The 15,895-nt window shown below is 38.7% G+C and overlaps 1 protein-coding gene and 1 non-coding gene across 9 annotated transcripts in view; both read left to right on the forward strand.

Moving 5' to 3' along the window:
* Positions 1 to 721: 721 nt before the first annotated feature.
* The window catches only part of WDR17 (WD repeat domain 17), a 97,695-nt gene continuing 82,521 nt past the window's right edge, over positions 722 to 15,895 (forward strand). For 3 of the 8 annotated variants that reach the window (XM_028481163.2, XM_028481168.2, XM_055080915.1), the window contains exon 1: positions 737 to 871. The gene's annotated coding sequence lies outside the window, so the exon portion shown is untranslated. Of the gene's footprint in view, positions 872 to 13,643; positions 13,722 to 15,895 lie in introns of all 8 variants that reach the window. The other 5 variants (XM_028481161.2, XM_028481164.2, XM_055080917.1 and 2 more) reach the window with 4 other exon arrangements.
* LOC112062165 (U6 spliceosomal RNA) lies at positions 4,543 to 4,650 on the forward strand. Its single transcript, XR_002890590.1, has one exon. It is a non-coding gene; the product is annotated as a U6 spliceosomal RNA (small nuclear RNA).

A 15,895-nucleotide genomic window follows, 5' to 3' on the forward strand; every position in this document is an offset into this window, starting at 1 on the left:
GTAAATGTTATTAAACACATATTCCGAGTATATGAAGGTTTATTTTCTCCTGGGTGTTTGATAAAGGTCATTGGTAGTGAAGATATGTCAGAGATACGAAGAAGGAAATATGAATGACAGTGCCATTTCCATTCAACCAGATTCCACAAGGAAAATGTCAGTTTGCACACTTTGAGGGCAGGTGTATTAACTACATACAAATCCGCCAACAGAGACAAATCGCATTAATAGGAATCTTGCACAGAGCTTCTTGAGCCCAATCAGACTATAACGAAGTGCAGAAGAGACAGCATTCTGTACTCACCTTCCAGGTGAGGATCAAGGCTAGTGTAGCCTAGCCTCGGAAGGAGGCTCAACTCCCTCCCTCAGGCTCCTCAAGAAGACGGGGGGGATTTATTTATTGTATACTTGACTCATTTTCCTAGAAAGTGCAAACCCGGTGTGCGGAATCTGTTAGGTGGTGAGAACGCTGGCGGTTCACTGTTCTTTCCTCCACTTTCAGCCTCCCTGTAAACTCTGCTGAAGCCTATCCCAGGGTCTGGGAACCACAACTTCAGAGCCGACTCCCGGTTGCCAGGTAACCACCTGGGCGCGCACAGTCTCCGGGGGTCAGGGGCCGCCTCCTCCTCTCCCCAGGCGCTCCAATCAGCGGCCAGTGTGGCTGTCACGTGGGGCTCGGAGCGGGACCCGGAGCGCCGCGAGAGCGGCCAGGCTTGCGGAGCCCGCCTCCCCGCCCTTCACACCCCGCGGCCCGTCCGCGCAGCCTCGGATCCCGCGGCGTAGGAGGGGAGGGCGGTGCGGGTCGGGGTCGGCCGCCGCGCCTGCTTCAGCACCTTCCGCTGTCCGCCGCTGCGGTCGCCTTGTTCTGCAGGTAGGGGCCGGCGGGCCGCAGGGCGAGGGGCGCGGGCGGCCGCGGGGTGGAGGAGGGCGATCTTCGAGCGATGGGGCGTCGCGGGGCTGGGGGTGGGCGCCGCCCGCCCCCGCGACGGCTCGGACCCGCGTGCGCGCGTCCTGTGGGGCTTGGCAGGCGAAGAGGCCCCGAGCGCCCGCGGCGCTCACCGGCCGAGGACGGGACGCAGCAGAAGCTGCAGCCTTTGCGTGTCTGAACTGCCCCTGGAGTGTCACCTGCGACCCTGACCGGAAACACTGCCTTATGTTTTAAGCTTATTCAGCCTCTGTGCGTCTAGAGTCTAGATTGTCGCTCTCGTTACTGTGCCCACGGGCGCTTCTGTAAGGACCCCCGCCCCCTTGAAGGTGGGCTTCCTACTCAGGCTGCGGCAAGAAACACTGGGGTCAAAGGGAAGCGCGTCCCAGAAAAAAGACAGTATTGAATCTCAGAGGCGCACTGTGTGCTGAGCGAATCTTAAAAATATAATCTTTCCTATTTTTCAGAAGCTAACAAACCGAGACTTACTCTTTTGCATGCAGATATTAAAAGGAGCAAGCATTGGAGCTGACTTTTTTTTTTTTTTTTTTTTTTTACTATATTAAGTAAAAGCAGTTGATTTGAATGAAGTTTAGTGATGCCTTGGATCATGTATCAAAAGTAAAGCACACTTGTTTTGTAACTTCCATGTCCATTTGTATATGTATTTATTGACTTTTTTTAAAATCTAAAAGTCTCCAACAATGGTTTGAAGAGAGAGATTACATTTCTTTCATTGTGTATTTCAGAAATAGATACGCTTCGGAGAAACTCATTTCCCTACCAATTTTTATAACCGAAATTACAAGTCCTCCTTGAACATTTTAAGTCACCTCAAGTGAGAAAAAGCTTTCCCTTTAGGGTTTGTTTCTCTAACAGTAAATTCTTTGGGGAATTTCAAAGATTCTCTCCAGGTTTTCATATCTAATTTCTTGCTCACAAATCTCCTAGGCTCATCAACAGTGAGAGGATAGTCTTGGTGTGATTATCATAGAACACAGCATGGTCTTGGGTGTTATGTTGTCTCCCTCTTATTGGCATTAGTGGAGCTGATTCTGGGCTTGCGGTGTGGACAGCCCCTGTAGAAAAGCACTCTCTTACATCCTGTTGAGATTCTGCCTCACTGGCCTAAGTGTGCACGAAAGTGAGCGTGGTCACATCTTACCTGTGTGAAGGCAGAGATGTGGGAAATCAGTCTGACAGTCTTTCCTGTTCTGTGATCTAAAATTAAATACAGTAATTAAATGCCTTTGAAAAGTTGTCAGTTAATTCAACAGAGTTTGGGGAACCGTGCTTTAGGTGACTGTTTAGAGGTTAATGTTACAAATGCTAGGTTTAGGTCATTGCATTGAGAGTTCCTGGGAAGTTTGCTCAACTGGAATAAACCAACGGCTTGTTTGAAAGGGCCCACATGGAAAGAAAACTCATATACTTCTTAAGTGAGCTCCACAAACTTACTCTATATTAAAATGGCTAGTTGAATTTTACTACTTATATTGAGCTGATTTTCCCTGTGTTTATAGTAATAGGAATACTTAACTGTGGGTATCTCTGAAAAAAAAATTAGATATATTTACTTAAAAGTTTGAAATTCTTCATTCTTTTTATCTTTAATGATTAAATATTGCTGTACTAAAAAGTTTTGTTACTACTCACACAATAATCCTATATATTCGAAAGCTGCAAATCAATTTAGCTTAGAAAATAATGTTTTTAAATTCCTCTGCTCCCAGTAGAGGGACTTCTAGGGCTAGAGTGTTGTTTGTTGTTGTGTTCCGTGGACTCTGCCTTGCAGCCCTTAGCCTGAGCATGGGTGAGCTGCAGCAGCTTTTATATTGCTCAGAGAAGAGTAAGAACAGTTTTATGTTTGTTTGTTTGTTTCTTTTGCCCCAGTAGATACTGGAAGTCCAACATGAATGATTAGACTGTCCCTGTCAATAAAATATGTGCAAATTCTCCATACTACCTAATTTTACTTGCCTAAACTCTGTAGTGAAGACTAAAATGAAATTCAAACAATTTGGAAGGATTCACTTGTCCTTCCTGTATTCCAGAATTTATTCAAAGTCAGATCTAATATGCAAGAAAGGTAATGGTTTACCAGATTACTGAATAACGTGTTTACCCAGCCATTCATGGTAATGATGTGTATACAAACATCACTGCTACTTTCTGCAATTGCTGAATTATCTCATCTTGTATTTTGTATCTATTCCATGTAGCAGATTGAAATATTAAAGTGAAATTATGTATGTAGCTTCCAGTGTGTCTTCAGGAACAGAGATCTTATTGAGAATATTTTAATCCATAGAAATCATATTAGGAGATTGGGAGGGATTTCTTACTAACTGACACCTCCTTTTCTTTCATGTGAGAAACATATATTAGACCAAGAGTGGCTGGCATTTTTGAACCTCCAAGACCATGCTGTGTTCTATGATAATCACGTGGAGATTATTCTCTCACTGTTGATGAGACTATTCCTTGGAGATTTATGAGCAAGAAATTAGATATGGATACCTGGAGAGAATCTTAGAAATTCCCCAAAGAATTTACTCTGTAGAGAAACAGATCCTAAAGGAAAAGCTTTCTCTTGCTTGAGGTTACTTAACTGTTCGAGAAGGACTTGTAACTTCGGTTATAAAAATTGGTAGAGAAATACAGTAAAATGATCAACTTTGACCTTTGCCTTTGTGTATTGATAGGAAAAAAATCCCATCATGACTGACTAGAAGAATTTCAAAACTTCTCATGGGCTGTCACATGAGGAGACAAGTTTCAGGTTGTTTTTACTTGATCTCAATGACTAGACAAATATAACTTGAAATAGGCTAGACTTTGTTTAAAAAAAAAAGCAACCTGGAATTGGAGCCACAGGTGGCACATGCATCTAGATATCACATTATCAGCTACTTGAGTGAGATAATTTTTTTTAATAATGATAAAGGCTTACTTTTTATTACTTTACATGTACTTACAACATTGATTTAGTAGCCTAATTATCTCCTAAAATTCTGGAAGTCTGTATTCTAGTTTAGGAAATATACGTGTCACAGAAACAGGTAAACCTTGCACAGTAAGATCACAGGAGATAATTCCGCAATGTTATTTGCTATTAAAGGGATAATTGATAACTGTCGTGTTCAGGAAAGCTCTTATCAAAAGATGCAAGAAATAATTTTCCATGCTTCGGTGAGGATGTTACAACGTTTAAAATTTGGTTTATAAATTTGAATGCTCAGATGTGGAGAACTCATAACAGAGGTTGTTAAGTAATTTACCTTATGTTCAGATTTGTTGTTCTTTTCCAGTTGTTGACACTTTAAGTTATGAGCATGTACCTGTATCTCAGGCGGGCTCATTTGCAATTGTGTATAATCTCAATTTCATATCTCATACACAAAAAACACTTTCCAATTGGAAAGCAGAAAATAGTTCTCACTACACAGAGCACTCGTGTTTGATGTGCTGTTGGAAAAACTTCATTTTTCAATATAATACAGCTCCACATGGAGTCCTGAAAATTGAATAGTTGGTTAATAAGAAGTGGGTAATACTTAATTTTGGCCCATTAAGATAAAACTTTTTGAATGAGTCTTAACGAAAAGAGTTATGCAGTGCTCGCTTCGGCAGCACATATACTAAAAATTGGAACGATACAGAGAAGATTAGCGTGGCCCCTGCGCAAGGATGACACGCAAATTCGTGAAGCGTTCCATATTTTTCAACATATGGACCACTCCCGAATGAGACTAATTTTGTCTTTTTTTCTCACGGGCCCAGCCGCTCCGCGGGATGTGGGATCCTCCCGGACCGGGGCGCGAACCCGGCTCCCCTGCATCGGCAGGCGGACGCGCAACCCCTGCGCCACCAGGGAAGCCCTAATTTTGTCTTTTAAATTAACTGTCTTAATCGGTTTATTAAATAATCTCTTAATTTTAAAATAAAACATGCTGCTTATACAAGAATTAGGCCTTTGATAAACCACTGAGTGTTTAAAATATCTTTGCATCATAGAACAGAAATATATAAAAATGATATATGTTGACTGTTAACAGGTGTTTTCACAGGTTTGACTTGTTTCTTGATAAAGTAAGACATTAGAGAAAGGTATACTTAATACAAATGAATGGAATAAACAACTAAATGAGACTTAATTGGCATTTGGTTTTAAATATTTAATTTGTTCCTATAAACCTTGTCAATAAAAATAATAAATCACCAAAAAAAAAGTTATGCAAATTTTATTTTTAAGATAAACATGGTAGCAGGTTTGAAGGAGTCATTTCAGAATTTAAGCTGGAAGGATTCTTAGAGAGCGGTCAATCTAACACCATTAACACTAAACACACAAAAATTAAGTTGCTCAAAATGGGGAAACTTTCAGTGGGAAAAGCGGGTCTGGAACCTCAGGCTCCCACACTCAGCATTGTCCTGCTCCCTAAAGAGCTGTAAAAATATATCACCTTTTTTCTCCTTTATTATATTTCTTCAAGTGACTAATTCAAAAGCTTGAGTAGTTAAGATTTAGATCACTCTTGTGTTTTTTAAGTGATTATTGTACATAATGAACAAATTGCGTGTGTTTGGTTTCATCATATAGAAAGTTTGCTTAAAATATGAATTAAAAAGTGTTTTCCCACAATTTATAAAATTTTGGGGTTTGCTCATTAATATGATTTAAGTTTTTCTGCGAAGTCTTCTGTGATTTGGGGGGATCCAGTTATCGTATAAATTCTTTATCCTAATGCACCTCAGTGGTACTTAAGTGTACGTAGCCATCACATCTACAATTGAATGTTAGAAATAAGAAGCTTTTGGAAGTTACATCTGAAGCCTGGATTATGGTTACCACTGGGTAAAGTTTTGAAGTTGGACGCATTTATTTTCTAGACTTTCTGACCCTTTGGTACTAGATGCCGTCTAGAATGGTTTTATTCGACATGTATCTTAGACCAGCATCCCCTGGGAGCATGTCAGAAGTGCATACTTGGGCTTCCCTGGTGGCGCGGTGGTTGGGAATCCGCCTGCCGATGCCGGGGACGCGGGTTCGTGCCCCGGTCCGGGAAGATCCCACGTGCCGCGGAGCTGCTGGGCCCGTGAGCCGTGGCCGCTGAGCCTGCGTGTCCGGAGCCTGTGCTCCGCAACGGGAGAGGCCACAGTGGTGAGAGGCCCGCGTACAGAAGAGAAAAAAAAAAAAAAAAAGAAGTGTATGCGTCTAGGCCACAGCCCTGCCAAATCAGAATATCTGAGGGGGCACGCGGAATTAGTGTTTTCAGGAGCCTCGAGTGATTCTAACGCAAGGTCACGCTTGAGAAGTACGGATAGAAGGTACATTGTGACTGGATCTAGTCTTCTCTTGAACTGGTAGTGTTCGTATACAACTCCACCTTTGCAACTTTACCTAAACTACTAAATAAATGAACTCATTCCTGAAAATACTGAATACAATTGTGGATACATTTCATAAACATTTAAATTTCAATAGTAGCTTTTTGGACACAATATCTCACTTGCATTATTAATTTACATTTGTTCATCTTTGTGGGAGTTTTATGTTGGCTAAGGGAATAATTTTTGACAGGTGGCCTGTTGACTAGATTAGTAACCTGTCTCATATATGCACTTGTCCTGCCTTAGCTGATACAACTCTTCACTTATCAAACTTTAGGATTTATTTCCGGCCTCCTATCAATGTATGGATGCATATATAAAAGAAATTTTGGATGTAGTGACTTTGTGTGAGCTATTTCTTAAAGCTTTCACGCTTTTAAATCCATTTGATTTCCTTTGTTGGTTTTTCTCAGCACTTGACAAAAATAATTTTTAACACCCTTGGCCCAGAACATGAAAATACCAGTCTAGTTAGACTGTTTCTGCCAAGTGAGAATCTTGATTTTCAGACACAGATAAGCATAAAGACCCACCCTACTTTGAAAACTCATATACAAAATCCAACTTACAGAACAGATTAATTAGAAGGGGGACAGGCATCCTCAGGTTTACAGAACAATTCATGCCGTAGCTTCTCAAGTCCTCCTTCATGAGGAATGATCCTATTTATAAAAATAAAGCTACTAATTTTTGCCATACCCTATTATAAAAATAATCCTACATCTTTTTTATGACAATGTTTACATATTTACTTTCATAATGTCTCTTTCAATGGAATAGTTACCTCTTAACTTCTTCATTTATGGGTGAAAAATACGTGATTTCACTCCTCTATTTCTCTTTGGCTGAGTCTCTCAGAATGGTTAATTGAGGGTATATGAATGATCCTATTGTTCAAGAAAAGTGTATTACATCTTTGATCAAATTAAAAATCTTTTCCACATTGCAGGTCAAGAGATTCTGTAATCCTTCAAGGGCCTTGAAAATCTAATTTCATAATTCAAATCCATATAATTTTCACTTTGGTGGTTAAAATGTAGGAAGTATAAAAATAAATATCTAGATGAATGATAGATTAAGTATATAGATGGATGACGAAATAACTGCATTCACTTTGCCACATCTTTGAATTAGTGTTTTGGTCTTCTCCATCTTACCTATAATCCTTTGTTTTGCTGATCAAATTGGAATTCATATTGGTATAAGTGGTCATTCTGTGAGTCCAAACTAGAACAACCATAATGACCTTATTCTTTTCTATTCGCTATCTAATCCAGGATTTTAACGTAGGTTAATACTGTACTTTGTAACCTATTTTATCATCTAAGCTTTTAAGAACATCAGGATTTGACATATGTTGGGGATGCTTAGATATAATGTGCTGCCAAGCACATGAAAGGTAAATTTAGGAATGATTGAAATTTAAGAGATTAATTGGTCAGTAGAAGATACCAGAGGCAGTTTATCTGATAAATATGTTTACTATTGTTGAACTGAATAAGTAGTTCTCAAGCTTTACTGTGCTATATAAGTCATCTGGAAATGAGGTTAAAAAGCAGGTTTCCAGACTCCACCCCAAGATCCACTGGCCCTAGATTGTGATCCAGGAATCTTCATTTTTAACAAGTTTCTCAGTTAATTCCGATGCAAGAGACCTGAGAACCACACTTTGAGATGCACTGATTTAGAGATTTTTAAAATTATATTTATCCTTGAGAATCTATGGATGTACATATCAGTGAAAATAGTGGTCATTTAGAATTATGGATACTAGACAGAGGAAGAAGATCTCAAGTTAGTGGGCTAGTGGCTGCTTTAAAAAAAAAGCTTCCTTTGCGGTACGCGGGCCTCTCTCTGCTGTGGCCTCTCCCGTTGCGGAGCACAGGCTCCGGACGCGCAGGCTCAGCGGCCACGGCTCACGGGCCCAGCCGCTCCGCGGCACATGGGATCTTCCCCGACCGGGGCACGAACCCGCGTCCCCTGAATCGGCAGGCGGACTCTCAACCACTGCGCCACCAGGGAAGCCCTGTGTTTTTTTTTTTTTGCAATTTCCAAATGCTTTCTAATGAGCACATATAGTAAATACTAACATATTAACCATATGTGCTCACTAGAATTTTTTGCATCACTCTCAGCATATAGTGTATTCAAATTTTAAACACTGATGTTCAACATGATATTTTTAGGGTTTTTTTAAAAAAAATTACTATAGGCAGTAGATTTCTATTAAGAAAATTAACAAAATTCTGAATAGGACAAAGAGGAGTTCAAGAAAACTACCCCGAGTCTCTGCATGGTGATACGTTTGTGACCGTGACCTTTGAATACACATTTTTATATACTTTTATTGATTTTTCTCCTTCTCAAGGCTCCCCGGAGTGCTTCCTTGTCAGAGTCTCTGCTTTTACTTCTCCCTGTGTTTAGTGCGCTTTCCCACCAGAGACCTTCATATTTTGTCTTCTCGTCTCCTTTAGACCTTACTCAGTCTAACCTCAGTGAGGCCTCCTCGTGGCAACTTTTAAAAGATTGCAGGGCTTCCCTGGCGGCGCAGTGGTTGAGAGTCCGCCTGCCGATGCAGGGGACACGGGTTCGTGCCCCGGTCCGGGAGGATCCCACGTGCCGCGGAGCGGCTGGGCCCGTGAGCCGTGGCCGCTGAGAGATTGCAGTGCCAGCTCTATCTCCAGAACTCCTTTTCCTCTCTCACTGCATTCTTTTTCTCCGAACAACAAATTATCTTGTAACAGTCATCATTTACTTACTTGTTCTGCTCATTTTCTGATTTCTCCCTTCAAGAATCAAAACTGTGGAAGGGCAGGGTTTTTATCTGTTTTGCAGAGTGCTTTATCTTCAGGACCTACCTATCACATGCTTGGTGCTCAATAAATATGTGTTGAATGAATGAATGGATTGAAAAGTGATTATTAAAATTTTAGAAAATATAAATAAGTCCAAGGAATAATAAATTTCCTGCAACTAAATAGCCAACTGTTAACCTCGCGATGTGTATTCTTTTATTTTTAATGTGTGTTTATATATTTAGACATATAAAGATATATAGATATTAATTATATATATGTACATTTTCCAGCCAAAATTGTTTAATTGGAATTCATTTGAATTCTTAGGAAATATAGGTGATTTTCTTTAAGAGAACAGGCAGATAAATCCAGAAGATAAGATATTTTGTAGCAAGTCAGTGTCATGATAAAAAGCACCATTCTAGATGAACAAACCTTAAACAACATAGTAACAAGATTTAATGCATGGACCTGGATTGGATTCTGGTTTCAACAAAGCAGTTATATAAAGGACATTTGGGGGGATAGTTTGGTAAAGACGGAAGATGGACTGGTTATTAGAAGAGATAAAACGTTGCTAACATGAAAAAAGTAAACATTTTAACTAACAATTTAACCAGAAAAAGGAATTTACAAAATATTATGCATAATATGACTCCTTTGCAAAACGTACACTATGATCATTTTTTTCTGCAGGGGGATAAAATGGCTTCTTTGCCTTTTATTTATCTATGGCTTTTGATTTTCTACGATGTACATATACAACTTTTGTAATAACAAGAGATTATTTTTAATTAGAAAATATTTATGGTCCTAAGCCATATGTAGTCCATTCATATATGCTGTAACTGATTGGTCTAACTTTTCCCTTGAAACAAGCCATATCATCTTAGAGCTAAATATCTGGGCCACTCCAAGCTCTGGCAAAAGAATTGCTTTCACTGAATGAGGAGGCTGAATCATGTATTCACCTTACTCCAAAGCATATGTTCAAGCACTACAATATGTAACTGCATCAATTGTGATGTCATTATGGATTTTAGGCTGTTTATGAATACCCATGGGAGAAAATTCTCTCAAGTCTCTGTATCAGAAATATCTATGCTTCTTATGACTCATTAGTTGGTTTCTTTATTATGGACACTAAATTTTATAATCATCTTTCACTTTTTCTTTGACCTCTAGGAAACTTAGAACCAAATTCTCAGTCATCTTCCATCCAGTCTTCAGGATGGTGTGTCTGGGCATCAGTCTTACTGCTGTCTCTATTAGTTCTTTACCCAGCTTTTCTCCTTGCCAAGATTTGTCCTTTTTTAAAAAAAATTTTAACTGTATATGTTATTTGGTTAAGATCTTTTACAGAACGACCTGAGGTGTTGACTAATTAATTAAGACTGACAGAAGAACAAAAGTTAAGAAATATTCCAGCCAAATCACTCTGGCTCAATAACCTCAGTCCTATTTCTGATGCAGTTCAGTTATAAGAAAGTTACTTCTCTGGTCTTCATCATGTCAGCATCCTGTGGGAAGATCTTCCACACTACAATGTAAATATGATTCCCTAAGTGTTCACTGAAAGCCAACATTGTGGAAACAGCCATACGAAGACATTTTCTTCCAGTTTTATTGAGACAAAGTTGACATACAGTCCTGTATAAGTTTAAGGTATATAGCATAATGCCTTGACTTGTATACATCATGAAATGATTATCACAGTAAGTTTAGTGAACATACATCATTTTTTAAAAAAGGAACATAACTGTTTATAACATGCCTAAGTTAACTACAGAGACTTTTTCAAATCATTGATTTGTAATCACTGTTTGCATATTAAGTAAGATTATATATATGTATACGTTCATATATTTGTATCTAATTTCTAACCTTGTTAATGGCATATTTTAACATAAATATTTTAAATTTAAAATTTATTTCATGATTCTTTTTAAATGATAAAAATACTTTGGTACCAAATATCAAGAAACAAATTGTGCTATTGATTACCTTTGTAAAATGAGAAGTTTAGCATACCCTTGTTTTCTTCTCTTTTTTTTCTAAACCTGGGAAGACAATCTGAGCCTTCTAGTTTTTTATAGCTAACATTTATAATGTTGTTTTTCTCTTTTAATAACTACTTTTGACATTTGCATTTTTATAACCATACAACTTCAGGTTTCTTTTCTTAACATATGTTTTTAATTACATGAAATTCTATATTTAAGTTGTTTGTTTTGATTCATTTTTCAAAAGCCTGTAATTTTAATTCAGGTAATTTTTAAAGGAAGATCACATGGGTGAATTGCCTTCTAAATCCTTGCATTTCTGACAGCGTCTTTGTTTTCCCTTCACACATGAATGATAGTTTGGCTGCTTATATAATAGTGAGGTCAAAACTGTCCAGTTTAACATAATTCTTGTACCACTGATTTCTAGAATTTCATGCACTGGTGAGATATGATGCCAATCTGACTTTACCCCATTTGTACATAACATTAAAAAACAAAAACCAAAAAAACCTCTACCTCGATGCTTATAGGGTGGTAAAAAAAATTAACCCTGAATTTGCCTTAATACATCTAGGTATAGATCTTTTTTGTTTGAAATAAGAAGAGTACTTTTAGGGTCTTAATCAGGGTCTGCCTAATTAGGGTCATTTTTCAATCCAATATTTTTTGGGGGGCAGGGGCTACATCTTGGACTGTTGCTTTTATTTCTATTATTTTGCTTTCGTTTTCTCTAAAAATGTTTATAGTATGTAGTTTGGGTTTTCATCCCCTGTACAGCATGTATTTCATTTTCTCTCTAATTAAAAAAAAAAACTTTTCCCACAATGTTTTCTGTTTTTTTTACTTGTTCTCTGAATCATTAATAAGGGTTTTTTTTGCAGTTTTAATTCTGCCCTTTATTGTTCTTTTTAAAAAAGATATTGAATATAGTTCCCTGTGCTGTACAGTAGGACCTTGTTGTTTATCTGTTTTATATATAGTAGTTTGTATCTGCTAATCCCAAATTCCTTATTCCTCCTCCTCAACCCTTTATTGTTCTTTGATGTGGATACTTTTTCTGTTATTGCCTTTTCTTTTCTTCATGATCATCATTTTAACTGTGTCAACTGTGCAGCCTTTTTGTCTTAGCCGGTAGTATCCGCATTCCTATCCTTAAAGTAAAGGGTATCCCTTTAGGCTGCTGATAACCAAAAGACAGAATATGCAGATTGCTGCCGGCCCCAGACTCTGTCTTCTTGGATAATGCATCAGTTATGTCACTGTTTGATCAATATCAATGTTCTCATACCAACATTGGTATAAATCTTATATTAATACCCTAACCTAATTTCCATAGTTTTGTCGTCCGAGATGGGATTTTCTCCTCTCTGCGTAGACTAAATAGATGGAGAAAATACATGAAAAAGTACAATTTCTTTTTGTGTCTACCTGTAATATATTGCTAAAGAGTTATACTTCCTAGAGTACAGTATTACTACCTTATCTCCCATTTTTCTCCCAATTTAGTTTCTAAGAACTATAGTCACTGAGCAGACACAGGCAGGGGTCGTGGACTGAGTGAAGGACAGAGGTGAAGAGGTGCAGGACGGGAATGAGAAAGAGACAGCACCATGGCTCCCATGACAGTGTGGAATGTTTCTGGTTGACATAGATCTTGATTTTCTAAACTGGAGACAGATAGTGAGGCAGTGACAATATACCTTTATACATACTTCTTGGGAGAAAGGCTTTTTAAATTCCCAGCACCGTTGTGGATGGTCGTTTTATGACTCTCTAGTACCTTTCACGTAGTACCTATGACACGACTGTAGTACCTTTGTATTTAGTGGGAATTCCTCACAGGCATGATGCTGAGACCTTGTTTTGAGTGCTACTATGAGTGGTGTGTGTGTGTTTTCAGTGATCTTACAAGAGCCAGTTAGAATTTCCAGCAACAAAAAGTACAACTTATACTACTAGTTCATATAACTAAAAAATTAAAGACAGAGTTGTGAGAGTGCACGTATCACTCATAGTTAATTTCAGTGCTCAGTCACTATCACTGTCCTCAGCCCTCTGTGCTGTGCTGGCTTTTGTCGAGCTCTAGGTAGTAGCTCCCAGCAATTCTAGATGCCTTCTCAGGATAGCAAGATGGTTGCATTAGCTCTGAATTCAGACTGTTATGGCTCTAGTCGACAGAAGACAGAGCCTCTTTTCCCAGTTGTTCTTATAAAAGTTCTAAGTTTCATGATAAGACGCATGATAAGCTCTGTTCCCATCACTGAACCATCAAAACGGCCGGGGAAATGATTAGCATAAATCTGAATCGCCTAGTTCAGGGACTGGTATCCACGTGAACCTGGACTGAAGCGGAGGAGGGAGACCACCAAATACAAATGTTTAGTTATTTCTGAAAGCAGGGAATGGAGATGATGGGGAGGCAAGGAACGAATGATCACTACGGAGTTGAAACGGAAGGTTGTGCGGGACGGTCGGGAACTGCTAGAAATGCTAAAGCGCTTCCTGTCTTCTGTAACACAGGTAACCGCAGGCAGAGAGGACCTAGGAACAAAAGAGGGAACTTGCGGGAACCAAACTCCTCAGCTGGCATCTGAACATGTAACAAGTCTTAATTAAAATTATATTTAGCTCTTTGTCATTCTAGTTCTGTTTATATTTTAATCTTTGTGGTGGGCTTTTTAATATGTAAGCAATGAAATGTAGACTAATTAAGGAATGCATTAGTATTGGAAAAATAAAACCCAATAATGAATTATTAGTGATGAAAATATTCTCTATCCCTTAACCGTTTTTAAGGTTTGTAAGTATAGTCTTTGCTAAAACATCCACACATGAATACTCAACTAAGTAACTTGTGTTTTGAGTATCTCTATTGTCAGAAGGTCCATATTAAGGAAACATCAGTTATTCATTATATCCAATCATCAGTAGTTATTTACTCTAGTCAGATTGGTGGTCATTTACTGAACTAGAAAAACAGGAAGGGACGTACCTTGTGAGGAATATCAGAAGTTTTGTTTTGAATAAGTTAATTCTGAGATTCTATTTAATGTCCAAGTGGGGTTGGTAAGACCGGAAATTACATCCCCAGAGCTTATCTTATAACTGGAAGTTTGTACCTCTTGACCACCTTCACTTAATTCCACTACCTTCACTCCACCTCTGGCAACCACGAATCTGATCTCTGTTTCTATGAGGTTGGTCTTTTTTTAGATTCCACATATAAGGGAGAGTATACATTTATCTTTCTCTAACTTAACTTCACTTAGCATAATACCCTCAAGTATATTTGAAAGTTGCTAAGGGATTAGATCTTAAGAGCTGTCATCACAAGCAAAAAAAAAAAAGCTAACTATATGATGTGATGGATGTTAACTATTCCTGTTGTGGTGATCATTTTGCAGTATATGCATATATCAAATCATTGCATTGTACACCGTAAACATATACAGTATTCGATGTCAATTATAACTCAGTAAGACTGGAATAAAAACAGGGAATTCGATATATGAGTCCAGAGATCAGAGAGATTTTCCGACTGGATGTATAAGTTTGAGAGAATAGGCATGTATATGGTATTTAATGTCATAAAACAGGATGGGATCACCAAGAGACAATTAAGAAGAGATCCAAGGACTGATATCTGGGACATTCTGAAGTTAAGAGTTCGGGAAGATTATGAGGAATCCAAGCAAAAAAGTCAAAACCAAAAAAACCCCAGGGAGTAGGCGCTGCAGTAGAGGCAGAACCAAAGGAAAGCACTGTCCAGAAGTAAAGGAAGTGTTTCAAGAGGATGGCTTCAGCTGTGATCCAGAGTGGCCACAACAGCTCCCAGCAAGTCAAGTGAAATGAGAACTGAAAATCAGCCGTCGGATTTTTGATAAACTTGCTGATCACAACCTGCTGCTTCATCCCAAACATAGGATGAATAGTTCAGTCTTCATCTTACTGGTCTGTCTGAAATATTTGACCTGTTCGAAAACCTTCTTTTTCAACATCTGACATATTCCTTTCCCCAATATTCTTATTTCTTGTATCTCTTCTCTGTCAGGATATCTTTTCAGCCACTTTCCCCTCCCCTCTCGTCTCCTCTACTTGTCCCTTAAACATTGGTGTTGCCCCAAATTATACCTGAAATGTTTATCTCTAGCTGACCTTCCTTTTTTCGGTTCCTGACCTCTATTTCTGAAGGACTTGGAGGAGTCTCCACCTGGATGTCCTACCGCACTCTGCAGTCAATATACCTAATAATAGAGCTTTGTCCCAGACCTGTCCTCCTAAGTTCTCTCTCTCTCCCTTACTTTCTCTTAGATCATTAGTTCAGCCTCTCATCATTTCTCATCTACTTATTTATGCTTTGCTCCCCTGTCCCCAGATGCCTTCTCCTAAGAGTGCCAGGATGATATTTGTAAATCACAAAATCTGATATTATTACCATGCTTAAACTGTTTTGAACACTTCCCCTCACGTCTGAAATAAAATCCACAGTCCTTATCGTGATCTACATGTTTCCCATCGTTCTGTATCTGCCTCCTTGTTTACCCTCATTTGTCGCTATTTCTCTACCATTTTACTTTAGGTGTAGGAAAATAATTTTTGCCTAGAAGTTCAAGCCCCACTTTTTTCTGTACAGCCTTCTCAACCACTTAAAGCGATTTTGGCAGATTAGTCTCTCTGCTCCTCTAAGCCCTTGTTCATTTTCTATCATAGCAACTATTGCAAATTGTTTCATAAATGCATTGGTGTCTATCAGAAATGAAGTCAAATGGAAA

Source organism: Physeter macrocephalus, chromosome 20, assembly GCF_002837175.3.
Source record: "Physeter macrocephalus isolate SW-GA chromosome 20, ASM283717v5, whole genome shotgun sequence".
Classification (NCBI taxonomy): Eukaryota; Metazoa; Chordata; class Mammalia; order Artiodactyla; family Physeteridae; genus Physeter; species Physeter macrocephalus.